The sequence below is a fragment of the Athene noctua genome, chromosome 3, assembly GCF_965140245.1.
Source record: "Athene noctua chromosome 3, bAthNoc1.hap1.1, whole genome shotgun sequence".
In the NCBI taxonomy this organism is placed as follows: domain Eukaryota; kingdom Metazoa; phylum Chordata; class Aves; order Strigiformes; family Strigidae; genus Athene; species Athene noctua.
This window is the reverse complement of record NC_134039.1, coordinates 88,759,037-88,775,075: the sequence shown is the minus strand read 5'-3', so window position 1 is coordinate 88,775,075 and position 16,039 is coordinate 88,759,037.

The window sequence follows — 16,039 nt, the reverse complement described above, 5'->3', positions numbered from 1 at the left end:
AGTAGGTGCCGGTAGGGGGTGCACGTTCTGATGGGCATTAGAGTCTGAAAAGGGCTGGGAAGACAAAAAAAGAGTGGGAGGCCATGTGGGAATTACAAATGGAGAAATCACGAGGAAAAAAAAAAAAAAAAAAAAGAGGAGAAGTCCTGCGGGCACATGTTGGAGGAAAAACAGGTTGAGGGAGCAAGACAGAGGAAGAGAGATAATGATGGGCCGAGACTAGAAAGGCAGAGAGAGAGAGAGAGAAATCAAATGTGGGGAGAAAGGAAGGTGGAAAGGAGGGAGAGCAAGAGAAGGTTAAAAAGGCAGAGAGCATAAGGGGAAGAGAGAGCAAGAGAGAGAGAAAGGGAGAGGGAGCGGGACGGGCTACAAATTGAAAGGGAAAAGGCCACGGAGCAGAAGAGAATGGAACAGGGATCTGGGAACAGGGTTATAGCAGGAAAGAGCACCACCGAGACGGGTATGGATCTCTACAGGCAAAATGCTTGGCAGAGGATGGAGGACCGAGAGGAGAAGGGAAAAGGGGAAAAGGAAGAGGCAGTGAGGAAGTGATGGAGAAAGAAACAGTAGCAACTGAGAGATGAGAAGAGGGACAGGTCCGAGGCAGAGAGGTGGAGAAAGAGCATCAAGCCAGGGATGGGAACAGGCCAGACGGATCAGGAGAGAGGAGGCAGCACTGAGGCATCCAGAAGACAGGTGAGCAACAGGGAGACAGAGAGCAGGAGACGACTGCGGAAGAAATAGAGACGGGGGGGTGGGATGCTGGCCTAGAACCAACAAGAGCAACAGAGAGAAAGACAGACGGGTGGAGAACGAGAAAAGACAGAAGAGAGAACAAGAGAGAGAGATGAAGCAACCAACAGATTCAAAGTCTTCCATCGATTCAAGTCTTCAAAGAGCATGTCAAGGCAGGAACGCAGGCAGTGCAGAAAAGCTGCAAGAGACCTAAAAGAGAGGCTGGAAGAGAAATAAAGACCAGAAAAATGTGGTATCCAAAACGGGGTGGGAGGCTGAAACGGGGTGGGAGGCTGGAGGGCAGTAGAGGCCAGGAAGAAATGGAGGCCGAAAATAGGTGGGAGGCTGAAACGGGGTGGGAGGCTGGAGGGCAGTAGAGGCCAGGAAAAAATGGAGGCCGAAAAGAGGTGGGAGGCTGAAAAAGGGTGGGAGGCTGGAGGGCGGTAGAGGCCAGAAAAAAATGGAGGCTGAAAATAGGTGGGAGGCTGAAAAAGGGTGGGAGGCTGGAGGGCGGTAGAGGCCAGAAAAAAATGGAGGCCGAAGAGCAGTGGGAGGCTGAAACGGGGTGGGAGGCTGGAGGGCAGTAGAGGCCAGGAAAAAATGGAGGCCGAAAATGGGTGGGAGGCTGAAACGGGGTGGGAGGCTGGAGGGCAGTAGAGGCCAGGAAAAAAATGGAGGCCGAAAATGGGTGGGAGGCTGAAACGGGGTGGGAGGCTGGAGGGCAGTAGAGGCCAGGAAATAATGGAGGCCGAAAAGAGGTGGGAGGCTGAAATGGGGTGGGAGGCTGGAGGGCAGTAGAGGCCAGAAAAAATTGGAGGCCGTGATAAAGTGGGAGGCTGGAGAGCAGCGGAGGCCAGGAAATAAATGGAGACAAAAAAAAGAAAAAAGGTGGGAGACTGAAACAGAGTGGAAGCCTGCATGGCAGTAGAGAGTAGAAAAAATTGGAGACCAATAAAAGGTGGGGTGTTGAAATGGAGTGTGAAGCCAGGGGCAGGTAGAGGCAAGAAAAATCAGAGATGGCAAGAGGGAGGAATGGAGGGAGGCAGGGTGGGAACGAGGAAGGCAGGCTGTAAAAGGCTGCAAAATAAAGAGAGGAAGTTATATAGGGAGGGAGTCAGGCTTCAAGAGAGAGGGAGGGAGGCAGGCCTCAAGAGGCTGGAAGAGGGAGGCAGGCAGGCAGTCTACAAGAGGCTGCAAGACGGAGGGAGGGAGGGAGGGAGGGAGGGAGGGAAGCAGTCTGTGAGATGTAGGGAGGGAGGGAGGGAGGCAAGCTGGCAGGGTGCAAGAGGCTGCAAGAGAGAGGGAGGCAGGCAGGCAGACTGAAAGAGGCTGCAAGACGGAGGAAAGAAGGTATATATGGCGGGAGGGAAAAAAGGTGGGCTGCAAGAAGGAGGGAGGCATGCAAGTTAAAGAGGCTGAAAGAGGGAGGCATGAAGACAGTCTGCAAGAGGCTGCAAGAGGGCGGGAGGCAGGGAGCCAGGTTGCAAGATCAAGGGAGGCATGCAGGCAGGCATTGTGCAAGAGGATGCAAGAGGGAGGGAGGCAGACAGGCACGCTGAAAATGACTGCACGAGGGAGGGAAGGACGCAGCCAGGAAGCCTGCAAGAGGATGCCAGAGGCACGGAGGCAGGCAGGCCAGCAGGGTGCAAGAGGCTGCAAGAGGGAGGGAGCAGGCAGGCCAGCAGGGTGCAAGAGACTGCAAGAGGGAGGGAGCAGGCAAGAGTAAGGGAGGGAGACAGGCAGGCTGCAAGAGTTTGAAAGAGAGTACGAGGCAGTCAGGCAGGCTGCAAGAGGCTACAAGTCAGGGGGAGGCAGGCAGGCCGGCAGGGTGCAAGAGGCTGCAAGAGGGAGGGAGCAGGCAAGAGTAAGGGAGGGAGACAGGCAGGCTGCAAGAGTTTGAAAGAGAGTACGAGGCAGTCAGGCAGGCTGCAAGAAGCTACAAGTCAGGGGGAGGCAGGCAGGCCGGCAGGGTGCAAGAGGCTGCAAGAGGGAGGGATGCAGGCAGGCAGGCAGGGTGCAAGAGGATGCAAGAGGGAGGGAGGCAGGCAGGCAGGCAGGGTGCAAGAGGCTGCAAGAGGGAGGGAGGCAGGCAGGCAGGCAGGCAGGCAAGCTGCAAGAGGCTGCAAGAGGAAGGCAGGAAGGAAAGAGTAAGGGAGGGAGGCAGACAGGCTGCAAGACGCTGAAAGCGGGTAGGAGGCAGTCAGGCAGGCTGCAAGAGGCTACAAGAGGGCGGGAGGCAGGGAGCCAGGTTGCAAGATCAAGGGAGGCACGCAGGCAGGCATTGTGCAAGAGGATGCAAGAGGGATGGAAGCAGGCAGGCCGGCAGGGTGCAAGAGTCTGCAAGAGGGGGGGAGGCAGGCAGGCAAGCGGCAAGAGGCTGCAAGAGGGAGGGAGCAGGCAAGAGTAAGGGAGGGAGGCAGACAGGCTGCAAGAGTTTGAAAGAGGGTAGGAGGCAGTCAGGCAGGCTGCAAGATGCTACAGGAGGGGGGGAGGCAGGCAGGCAGGCTGCAAGAGGGAGGGAGGCTTGGCGTAAGCGAAGGGCGGGAAAAAGTGGAGGCGCACATGGAGTGGAAGGAGCAAAATGACTGGCAGGCTGCAGGAAAGTGGAGGCCTAGACGCCACAGGGCAAATTTCTGCCAGGAAAGCGGAGATGCCGGAAGGAGGTGCACGCTCTGATGGGCATTAGTGTTTGAAAAGGGCTGGATAGCCAAAAAGGGATGAGAGGCCCTGGTGGAATTAGAGACGGTGAAATCACTTAGAAAAGGAGGGGGGGGGGGGGATCTACAGGCATATGTTGGAAGCAAAACAGGATCACGGAGCAAGACAGAGGAAGAGAGGTAATGATGGGTCGAGACTAGAAAGACAGAGAGAAATCACCTGTGGGGGGAAAGGAAGGTGGGAAGGAGGGAGAGCAAGGGACGGTCAAGAAGACAGAGGGATTGAAGGCATGAGAGAGCAAGAGATTGAGAAAGGGAGAGGGATCGGGACGGGCTACAAGCTGAAAGGGAAAGGCCCACGGAGCAGAAGGGAAGGGCACGGGAGCTGGGCACGAGTTTGTACTAGGAAAGAACACCACCGAGAGGGGTATGGATCTCTACAGGCAAAACGCTTGGCAGAGGATGGAGGACCGAGAGAAGAAGGGAAAAGGGGAAAAGGAAGAGGCAGTGAGGAAGTGATGGAGAAAGAAACAGTAGCAACTGAGAGATGAGAAGAGGGACAGGTCCGAGGCAGAGAGGTGGAGAAAGAGCATCAAGCCAGGGATGGGAGCAGGCCAGATGGATCAGAAAAAAGAGGAGGCAGCACTGAGGCATCCAGAAGACAGGTGAGCAACAGGGAGACAGAGAGCAGGAGACGACTGCGGAAGAAATAGAGACGGGGGGGTGGGATGCTGGCCTAGAACCAACAAGAGCAACAGAGAGAAAGACAGACGGGTGGAGAACGACAAAAGACAGAAGAGAGAAGAAGAGAAAGAGATGAAGCAATCAGTAGATTCAAATTCTTCCATCGATTCAATTCTTCAAAGAGCACATCTAGGCAGGAACGCAGGCAGTGCAGAAAAGCTGCAAGACACCTAAAAGAGAGGCTGGAAGGGAGATACAGACCAGAAAAATGTTGTATCCCAAATGGGGTCTGAGGCTGGAGGGCTGTAGAGGCCAGAAAAAATTGGATGCCGACAAAAGGTGGGAGGCTGAAATGGGGTGGGTGGCCAGGGGGAGATAAAGGCCAAAAAAATGTGGGAGGCTGAAACATGGTGGGAGGCTGCCCGGGGGGGGGGGGGGGGGGGGGGTCGGGGGGTTGTGTAGAGACCAAAAAAAGTGGTGGCTGCAAGGGGGAGGGAGGCTTAGGGGAAGTTGAGGGCAGGAAAACATGGAGGCCAAACGGTGTGGAAGGACCAAAATGGGTGGGAGGCCCCGGGAAAGTAGGCCTTAGAATAAAGGGGAGTGTATTATGTGGAAACTATTTGGGGGCGGACAGTTTCAGTGGGACTGTTTTGGGGCCTAAATATTTCAGGGGGTATCGTTTCAGGGGAATTGATACGGAGGGTCTATTTCAGGGAGGCTATTTGGAGACTCCTTTGGGGGAGTATTTTGGTGGGTGTATTTAGGAGGGATATTTAACGGACGACTATTTGACGGGGGAGTATTTTAAGAGCAGAGCATTACAGGGGGATTATTTCCAGGGGGATGTCTTTCGAGGGATCTATTTCAGAGGGAGTGCTTCAGGGGAGAGCATTTGAGGGGAGACTATTCCAGGAGAAAGGATTTGGGGAGGACCGTTTCTGGGGAGAACATTTGGGGGGGGGGAGTACTGGTGGAGGTAGATTTTCCAGGGAGAGTGTTTTGTGGCAGGAGAGTTATGGCAGGTACTGTTTCAGGGGGACTATTTATTGGGGAAAACTATTTCAGGGGTACTGTGGAGGACTCTTCCTGAGGAAGTGTTATGGGAGGGACGGTTTCAGGGAGACTATTTCAGGGGGACGTATTTTGGGGAGGACTCTTTGGTTGCAGTCCTATTTTGAGGCGGGAGTGTTACAGGACAGACTATTTCAGGAGTGCTACTTTGAGGGTGTTTTGCCAATTATCAGGCCTAGCATAAAGGACACAGCCAGCCTCAAGATGAACCGATAACCAAATTAAATTTGACACTAAAGGGTTGCTACACGGGTGATCACTGGGGGTACAAGTCAATCGGGTTACACATAATTGACATCAATCACAACGATCCCAACAACGACACCGCACGACCAGCAATGGCTGCAATAAACACTGAAATACAGTCTCCCATAGAAGGGATGGGAGACAACCAGGTCAACAAGCCAAATACATAAGACCAAGAAAGCCAGCTACTGAATCTCTACAAAGCCCACATTGACAAAAGCCAGACCTGAAGAGCCCAGTTCCAGGGAGTCGGGAGATCCTTCCCCAACAGAAAATTCTTCAGAATGCATCCACCACACAGACAGCCAGTCCACACTTCCTGCAAGCGGTCCCAGCTTTTATCCTCTCCATGGGACACCTGACCTGTCTTTACTTAATGCAGAACACCTGGGGCACATTTACCTAATGGCTCTCCCTGCAAAGCCAGAGGGAAGTTTAAAGGGAAACTCACCACCACTTTGTGAAGGACTGTGGAAATCGCCCCTATGTCAACCTTAATTTGGGGCTTGGGGTTGAAACCCCAGCATTTCAGAGGGGCACGAGTTTAAGGGGGAATATTTTGGGGGGATTATTTCAGAGAGTGAGTTATTGCGGGAGGGACTACTTCAGGGAGACTCTTTTGAAGGCACTATTGCAGGGGGGAATATGGCAGGGGGGACTATTTGGGGAGGAACTGTTTCAGGCGGGGCTATTTCAAGGCAGGGGAGTGTTACTGGACAGACTATTTCGGAAGACTCTTCAGGGGCAGTATTTTCAGGGGTCCCAAAATGTGATGGGAGGCCACAGGAAAGAAGAGTCCACAGGACAAACATAGGCCAGAAACAAGTAGGTGCCGGTAGGGGGTGCACGTTCTGATGGGCATTAGAGTCTGAAAAGGGCTGGGAAGACAAAAAAAGAGTGGGATGCCATGTGGGAATTACAAATGGAGAAATCACGAGGGAAAAAAAAAAAAAAAAAAAAGAGGAGAAGTCCAGCGGGCACATGTTGGAGGAAAAACAGGTTGAGGGAGCAAGACAGAGGAAGAGAGATAATGATGGGCCGAGACTAGAAAGGCAGAGAGAGAAATCAAATGTGGGGAGAAAGGAAGGTGGAAAGGAGGGAGAGCAAGAGAAGGTTAAAAAGGCAGAGAGCATAAGGGGAAGAGAGAGCAAGAGAGAGACAAAGGGAGAGGGAGCGGGACGGGCTACAAATTGAAAGGGAAAAGGCCACAGAGCAGAAGAGAATGGAACAGGGATCTGGGCACAGGGTTATAGCAGGAAAGAGCACCACCGAGACGGGTATGGATCTCTACAGGCAAAATGCTTGGCAGAGGATGGAGGACCGAGAGGAGAAGGGAAAAGGGGAAAAGGAAGAGGCAGTGAGGAAGTGATGGAGAAAGAAACAGTAGCAACTGAGAGATGAGAAGAGGGACAGGTCCGAGGCAGAGAGGTGGAGAAAGAGCATCAAGCCAGGGATGGGAACAGGCCAGACGGATCAGGAGAGAGGAGGCAGCACTGAGGCATCCAGAAGACAGGTGAGCAACAGGGAGACAGAGAGCAGGAGACGACTGCGGAAGAAATAGAGACGGGGGGGTGGGATGCTGGCCTAGAACCAACAAGAGCAACAGAGAGAAAGACAGACGGGTGGAGAACGACAAAAGACAGAAGAGAGAACAAGAGAGAGAGATGAAGCAACCAACAGATTCAAAGTCTTCCATCGATTCAAGTCTTCAAAGAGCACGTCAAGGCAGGAACGCAGGCAGTGCAGAAAAGCTGCAAGAGACCTAAAAGAGAGGCTGGAAGAGAAATAAAGACCAGAAAAATGTGGTATCCAAAACGGGGTGGGAGGCTGAAACGGGGTGGGAGGCTGGAGGGCAGTAGAGGCCAGGAAGAAATGGAGGCTGAAAATAGGTGGGAGGCTGAAACGGGGTGGGAGGCTGGAGGGCAGTAGAGGCCAGGAAGAAATGGAGGCCGAAAAGAGGTGGGAGGCTGAAACAGGGTGGGAGGCTGGAAGGCAGTAGAGGCCAGAAAAAAATGGAGGCCAAAAATAGGTGGGAGGCTCAAACCGGGTGGGAGGCTGGAGGGCGGTAGAGGCCAGAAAAAAATGGAGGCCGAAAATAGGTGGGAGGCTGAAAAAGGGTGGGAGGCTGGAGGGCAGTAGAGGCCAGGAAAAAATGGAGGCCGAAAAGAGGTGGGAGGCTGAAACAGGGTGGGAGGCTGGAAGGCAGTAGAGGCCAGAAAAAAATGGAGGCCAAAAATAGGTGGGAGGCTGAAACCGGGTGGGAGGTTGGAGGGCGGTAGAGGCCAGAAAAAAATGGAGGCCGAAAATAGGTGGGAGGCTGAAAAAGGGTGGGAGGCTGGAGGGCGGTAGAGGCCAGAAAAAAATGGAGGCCGAAAATGGGTGGGAGGCTGAAACGGGGTGGGAGGCTGAAACGGGGTGGGAGGCTGGAGGGCAGTAGAGGCCAGAAAAAATTGTAGTCCGTGATAAAGTGGGAGGCTGGAGAGCAGCGGAGGCCAGGAAATAAATGGAGACAAAAAAAAGAAAAAAGGTGGGAGACTGAAACAGAGTGGAAGCCTGCATGGCAGTAGAGAGTAGAAAAAATTGGAGACCAATAAAAGGTGGGGTGTTGAAATGGAGTGTGAAGCCAGGGGCAGGTAGAGGCAAGAAAAATCAGAGATGGCAAGAGGGAGGAATGGAGGGAGGCAGGGTGGGAACGAGGAAAGCAGGCTGCAAAAGGCTGCAAAATAAAGAGAGGAAGTTATATAGGGAGGGAGTCAGGCTTCAAGAGAGAGGGAGGGAGGCAGGCCTCAAGAGGCTGGAAGAGGGAGGCAGGCAGGCAGTCTACAAGAGGCTGCAAGACGGAGGGAGGGAGGGAGGGAGGGAAGCAGTCTGTGAGATGTAGGGAGGGAAGGAGGGAGGCAAGCTGGCAGGGTGCAAGAGGCTGCAAGAGAGAGGGAGGCAGGCAGGCAGACTGAAAGAGGCTGCAAGACGGAGGAAAGAAGGTATATATGGAGGGAGGGAAAAAAGGTGGGCTGCAAGAAGGAGGGAGGCATGCAAGTTAAAGAGGCTGAAAGAGGGAGGCATGAAGACAGTCTGCAAGAGGCTGCAAGAGGGCGGGAGGCAGGGAGCCAGGTTGCAAGATCAAGGGAGGCATGCAGGCAGGCATTGTGCAAGAGGATGCAAGAGGGAGGGAGGCAGACAGGCACGCTGAAAATGACTGCACGAGGGAGGGAAGGACGCAGCCAGGAAGCCTGCAAGAGGATGCCAGAGGCACGGAGGCAGGCAGGCCAGCAGGGTGCAAGAGGCTGCAAGAGGGAGGGAGCAGGCAGGCCAGCAGGGTGCAAGAGGCTGCAAGAGGGAGGGAGCAGGCAAGAGTAAGGGAGGGAGACGGGCAGGCTGCAAGAGTTTGAAAGAGAGTACGAGGCAGTCAGGCAGGCTGCAAGAGGCTACAAGTCAGGGGGAGGCAGGCAGGCCGGCAGGGTGCAAGAGGCTGCAAGAGGGAGGGAGCAGGCAGGCCAGCAGGGTGCAAGAGGCTGCAAGAGGGAGGGAGCAGGCAAGAGTAAGGGAGGGAGACGGGCAGGCTGCAAGAGTTTGAAAGAGAGTACGAGGCAGTCAGGCAGGCTGCAAGAGGCTACAAGTCAGGGGGAGGCAGGCAGGCCGGCAGGGTGCAAGAGGCTGCAAGAGGGAGGGATGCAGGCAGGCAGGCAGGGTGCAAGAGGCTGCAAGAGGGAGGGAGGCAGGCAGGCAGGCAGGCAAGCTGCAAGAGGCTGCAAGAGGAAGGCAGGAAGGAAAGAGTAAGGGAGGGAGGCAGACAGGCTGCAAGACGCTGAAAGCGGGTAGGAGGCAGTCAGGCAGGCTGCAAGAGGCTACAAGGGGGCGGGAGGCAGGGAGCCAGGTTGCAAGATCAAGGGAGGCACGCAGGCAGGCATTGTGCAAGAGGATGCAAGAGGGATGGAAGCAGGCAGGCCGGCAGGGTGCAAGAGTCTGCAAGAGGGGGGGAGGCAGGCAGGCAAGCGGCAAGAATCTGCAAGAGGGAGGGAGCAGGCAAGAGTAAGGGAGGGAGGCAGACAGGCTGCAAGAGTTTGAAAGAGGGTAGGAGGCAGTCAGGCAGGCTGCAAGATGCTACAGGAGGGGGGGAGGCAGGCAGGCAGGCTGCAAGAGGGAGGGAGGCTTGGCGTAAGCGAAGGGCGGGAAAAAGTGGAGGCGCACATGGAGTGGAAGGAGCAAAATGACTGGCAGGCTGCAGGAAAGTGGAGGCCTAGACGCCACAGGGCAAACTTCTGCCAGGAAAGCGGAGATGCCGGAAGGAGGTGCACGCTCTGATGGGCATTAGTGTTTGAAAAGGGCTGGATAGCCAAAAAGGGATGAGAGGCCCTGGTGGAATTAGAGACGGTGAAATCACTTAGAAAAGGGGGGGGGGGGGGGGGGGGGATCTACAGGCATATGTTGGAAGCAAAACAGGATCACGGAGCAAGACAGAGGAAGAGAGGTAATGATGGGTCGAGACTAGAAAGACAGAGAGAAATCACCTGTGGGGGGAAAGGAAGGTGGGAAGGAGGGAGAGCAAGGGACGGTCAAGAAGACAGAGGGATTGAAGGCACGAGAGAGCAAGAGATTGAGAAAGGGAGAGGGATCGGGACGGGCTACAAGCTGAAAGGGAAAGGCCCACGGAGCAGAAGGGAAGGGCACGGGAGCTGGGCACGAGTTTGTACTAGGAAAGAACACCACCGAGAGGGGTATGGATCTCTACAGGCAAAACGCTTGGCAGAGGATGGAGGACCGAGAGAAGAAGGGAAAAGGGGAAAAGGAAGAGGCAGTGAGGAAGTGATGGAGAAAGAAACAGTAGCAACTGAGAGATGAGAAGAGGGACAGGTCCGAGGCAGAGAGGTGGAGAAAGAGCATCAAGCCAGGGATGGGAGCAGGCCAGATGGATCAGGAAAAAGAGGAGGCAGCACTGAGGCATCCAGAAGACAGGTGAGCAACAGGGAGACAGAGAGCAGGAGACGACTGCGGAAGAAATAGAGACGGGGGGGTGGGATGCTGGCCTAGAACCAACAAGAGCAACAGAGAGAAAGACAGACGGGTGGAGAACGACAAAAGACAGAAGAGAGAAGAAGAGAAAGAGATGAAGCAATCAGTAGATTCAAATTCTTCCATCGATTCAATTCTTCAAAGAGCACATCTAGGCAGGAACGCAGGCAGTGCAGAAAAGCTGCAAGAGACCTAAAAGAGAGGCTGGAAGGGAAATACAGGCCAGAAAAATGTTGTATCCCAAATGGGGTCTGAGGCTGGAGGGCTGTAGAGGCCAGAAAAAATTGGATGCCGACAAAAGGTGGGAGGCTGAAATGGGGTGGGTGGCCAGGGGGAGATAAAGGCCAAAAAAATGTGGGAGGCTGAAACATGGTGGGAGGCTGCCCGGGGGGGGGGGGGGGGGGGGGTGTAGAGACCAAAAAAAGTGGTGGCTGCAAGGGGGAGGGAGGCTTAGGGGAAGTTGAGGGCAGGAAAACATGGAGGCCAAACGGTGTGGAAGGACCAAAATGGGTGGGAGGCCCCGGGAAAGTAGGCCTTAGAATAAAGGGGAGTGTATTATGTGGAAACTATTTGGGGGCGGACAGTTTCAGTGGGACTGTTTTGGGGCCTAAATATTTCAGGGGGTATCGTTTCAGGGGAATTGATACGGAGGGTCTATTTCAGGGAGGCTATTTGGAGACTCCTTTGGGGGAGTATTTTGGTGGGTGTATTTAGGAGGGATATTTAACGGACGACTATTTGACGGGGGAGTATTTTAAGAGCAGAGCATTACAGGGGGATTATTTCCAGGGGGATGTCTTTCGAGGGATCTATTTCAGAGGGAGTGCTTCAGGGGAGAGCATTTGAGGGGAGACTATTCCAGGAGAAAGGATTTGGGGAGGACCGTTTCTGGGGAGAACATTTGGGGGGGGGGAGTACTGGTGGAGGTAGATTTTCCAGGGAGAGTGTTTTGTGGCAGGAGAGTTATGGCAGGTACTGTTTCAGGGGGACTATTTATTGGGGAAAACTATTTCAGGGGTACTGTGGAGGACTCTTCCTGAGGAAGTGTTATGGGAGGGACGGTTTCAGGGAGACTATTTCAGGGGGACGTATTTTGGGGAGGACTCTTTGGTTGCAGTCCTATTTTGAGGCGGGAGTGTTACAGGACAGACTATTTCAGGAGTGCTACTTTGAGGGTGTTTTGCCAATTATCAGGCCTAGCATAAAGGACACAGCCAGCCTCAAGATGAACCGATAACCAAATTAAATTTGACACTAAAGGGTTGCTACACGGGTGATCACTGGGGGTACAAGTCAATCGGGTTACACATAATTGACATCAATCACAACGATCCCAACAACGACACCGCACGACCAGCAATGGCTGCAATAAACACTGAAATACAGTCTCCCATAGAAGGGATGGGAGACAACCAGGTCAACAAGCCAAATACATAAGACCAAGAAAGCCAGCTACTGAATCTCTACAAAGCCCACATTGACAAAAGCCAGACCTGAAGAGCCCAGTTCCAGGGAGTCGGGAGATCCTTCCCCAACAGAAAATTCTTCAGAATGCATCCACCACACAGACAGCCAGTCCACACTTCCTGCAAGCGGTCCCAGCTTTTATCCTCTCCATGGGACACCTGACCTGTCTTTACTTAATGCAGAACACCTGGGGCACATTTACCTAATGGCTCTCCCTGCAAAGCCAGAGGGAAGTTTAAAGGGAAACTCACCACCACTTTGTGAAGGACTGTGGAAATCGCCCCTATGTCAACCTTAATTTGGGGCTTGGGGTTGAAACCCCAGCATTTCAGAGGGGCACGAGTTTAAGGGGGAATATTTTGGGGGGATTATTTCAGAGAGTGAGTTATTGCGGGAGGGACTACTTCAGGGAGACTCTTTTGAAGGCACTATTGCAGGGGGGAATATGGCAGGGGGGACTATTTGGGGAGGAACTGTTTCAGGCGGGGCTATTTCAAGGCAGGGGAGTGTTACTGGACAGACTATTTCGGAAGACTCTTCAGGGGCAGTATTTTCAGGGGTCCCAAAATGTGATGGGAGGCCACAGGAAAGAAGAGTCCACAGGACAAACATAGGCCAGAAACAAGTAGGTGCCGGTAGGGGGTGCACGTTCTGATGGGCATTAGAGTCTGAAAAGGGCTGGGAAGACAAAAAAAGAGTGGGATGCCATGTGGGAATTACAAATGGAGAAATCACGAGGGAAAAAAAAAAAAAAAAAAAAGAGGAGAAGTCCAGCGGGCACATGTTGGAGGAAAAACAGGTTGAGGGAGCAAGACAGAGGAAGAGAGATAATGATGGGCCGAGACTAGAAAGGCAGAGAGAGAGAGAGAGAAATCAAATGTGGGGAGAAAGGAAGGTGGAAAGGAGGGAGAGCAAGAGAAGGTTAAAAAGGCAGAGAGCATAAGGGGAAGAGAGAGCAAGAGAGAGACAAAGGGAGAGGGAGCGGGACGGGCTACAAATTGAAAGGGAAAAGGCCACAGAGCAGAAGAGAATGGAACAGGGATCTGGGCACAGGGTTATAGCAGGAAAGAGCACCACCGAGACGGGTATGGATCTCTACAGGCAAAATGCTTGGCAGAGGATGGAGGACCGAGAGGAGAAGGGAAAAGGGGAAAAGGAAGAGGCAGTGAGGAAGTGATGGAGAAAGAAACAGTAGCAACTGAGAGATGAGAAGAGGGACAGGTCCGAGGCAGAGAGGTGGAGAAAGAGCATCAAGCCAGGGATGGGAACAGGCCAGACGGATCAGGAGAGAGGAGGCAGCACTGAGGCATCCAGAAGACAGGTGAGCAACAGGGAGACAGAGAGCAGGAGACGACTGCGGAAGAAATAGAGACGGGGGGGTGGGATGCTGGCCTAGAACCAACAAGAGCAACAGAGAGAAAGACAGACGGGTGGAGAACGACAAAAGACAGAAGAGAGAACAAGAGAGAGAGATGAAGCAACCAACAGATTCAAAGTCTTCCATCGATTCAAGTCTTCAAAGAGCACGTCAAGGCAGGAACGCAGGCAGTGCAGAAAAGCTGCAAGAGACCTAAAAGAGAGGCTGGAAGAGAAATAAAGACCAGAAAAATGTGGTATCCAAAACGGGGTGGGAGGCTGAAACGGGGTGGGAGGCTGGAGGGCAGTAGAGGCCAGGAAGAAATGGAGGCTGAAAATAGGTGGGAGGCTGAAACGGGGTGGGAGGCTGGAGGGCAGTAGAGGCCAGGAAGAAATGGAGGCCGAAAAGAGGTGGGAGGCTGAAACAGGGTGGGAGGCTGGAAGGCAGTAGAGGCCAGAAAAAAATGGAGGCCAAAAATAGGTGGGAGGCTCAAACCGGGTGGGAGGCTGGAGGGCGGTAGAGGCCAGAAAAAAATGGAGGCCGAAAATAGGTGGGAGGCTGAAAAAGGGTGGGAGGCTGGAGGGCAGTAGAGGCCAGGAAAAAATGGAGGCCGAAAAGAGGTGGGAGGCTGAAACAGGGTGGGAGGCTGGAAGGCAGTAGAGGCCAGAAAAAAATGGAGGCCAAAAATAGGTGGGAGGCTGAAACCGGGTGGGAGGTTGGAGGGCGGTAGAGGCCAGAAAAAAATGGAGGCCGAAAATAGGTGGGAGGCTGAAAAAGGGTGGGAGGCTGGAGGGCGGTAGAGGCCAGAAAAAAATGGAGGCCGAAAATGGGTGGGAGGCTGAAACGGGGTGGGAGGCTGAAACGGGGTGGGAGGCTGGAGGGCAGTAGAGGCCAGAAAAAATTGTAGTCCGTGATAAAGTGGGAGGCTGGAGAGCAGCGGAGGCCAGGAAATAAATGGAGACAAAAAAAAGAAAAAAGGTGGGAGACTGAAACAGAGTGGAAGCCTGCATGGCAGTAGAGAGTAGAAAAAATTGGAGACCAATAAAAGGTGGGGTGTTGAAATGGAGTGTGAAGCCAGGGGCAGGTAGAGGCAAGAAAAATCAGAGATGGCAAGAGGGAGGAATGGAGGGAGGCAGGGTGGGAACGAGGAAAGCAGGCTGCAAAAGGCTGCAAAATAAAGAGAGGAAGTTATATAGGGAGGGAGTCAGGCTTCAAGAGAGAGGGAGGGAGGCAGGCCTCAAGAGGCTGGAAGAGGGAGGCAGGCAGGCAGTCTACAAGAGGCTGCAAGACGGAGGGAGGGAGGGAGGGAGGGAAGCAGTCTGTGAGATGTAGGGAGGGAAGGAGGGAGGCAAGCTGGCAGGGTGCAAGAGGCTGCAAGAGAGAGGGAGGCAGGCAGGCAGACTGAAAGAGGCTGCAAGACGGAGGAAAGAAGGTATATATGGAGGGAGGGAAAAAAGGTGGGCTGCAAGAAGGAGGGAGGCATGCAAGTTAAAGAGGCTGAAAGAGGGAGGCATGAAGACAGTCTGCAAGAGGCTGCAAGAGGGCGGGAGGCAGGGAGCCAGGTTGCAAGATCAAGGGAGGCATGCAGGCAGGCATTGTGCAAGAGGATGCAAGAGGGAGGGAGGCAGACAGGCACGCTGAAAATGACTGCACGAGGGAGGGAAGGACGCAGCCAGGAAGCCTGCAAGAGGATGCCAGAGGCACGGAGGCAGGCAGGCCAGCAGGGTGCAAGAGGCTGCAAGAGGGAGGGAGCAGGCAGGCCAGCAGGGTGCAAGAGGCTGCAAGAGGGAGGGAGCAGGCAAGAGTAAGGGAGGGAGACGGGCAGGCTGCAAGAGTTTGAAAGAGAGTACGAGGCAGTCAGGCAGGCTGCAAGAGGCTACAAGTCAGGGGGAGGCAGGCAGGCCGGCAGGGTGCAAGAGGCTGCAAGAGGGAGGGAGCAGGCAGGCCAGCAGGGTGCAAGAGGCTGCAAGAGGGAGGGAGCAGGCAAGAGTAAGGGAGGGAGACGGGCAGGCTGCAAGAGTTTGAAAGAGAGTACGAGGCAGTCAGGCAGGCTGCAAGAGGCTACAAGTCAGGGGGAGGCAGGCAGGCCGGCAGGGTGCAAGAGGCTGCAAGAGGGAGGGATGCAGGCAGGCAGGCAGGGTGCAAGAGGCTGCAAGAGGGAGGGAGGCAGGCAGGCAGGCAGGCAAGCTGCAAGAGGCTGCAAGAGGAAGGCAGGAAGGAAAGAGTAAGGGAGGGAGGCAGACAGGCTGCAAGACGCTGAAAGCGGGTAGGAGGCAGTCAGGCAGGCTGCAAGAGGCTACAAGGGGGCGGGAGGCAGGGAGCCAGGTTGCAAGATCAAGGGAGGCACGCAGGCAGGCATTGTGCAAGAGGATGCAAGAGGGATGGAAGCAGGCAGGCCGGCAGGGTGCAAGAGTCTGCAAGAGGGGGGGAGGCAGGCAGGCAAGCGGCAAGAATCTGCAAGAGGGAGGGAGCAGGCAAGAGTAAGGGAGGGAGGCAGACAGGCTGCAAGAGTTTGAAAGAGGGTAGGAGGCAGTCAGGCAGGCTGCAAGATGCTACAGGAGGGGGGGAGGCAGGCAGGCAGGCTGCAAGAGGGAGGGAGGCTTGGCGTAAGCGAAGGGCGGGAAAAAGTGGAGGCGCACATGGAGTGGAAGGAGCAAAATGACTGGCAGGCTGCAGGAAAGTGGAGGCCTAGACGCCACAGGGCAAACTTCTGCCAGGAAAGCGGAGATGCCGGAAGGAGGTGCACGCTCTGATGGGCATTAGTGTTTGAAAAGGGCTGGATAGCCAAAAAGGGATGAGAGGCCCTGGTGGA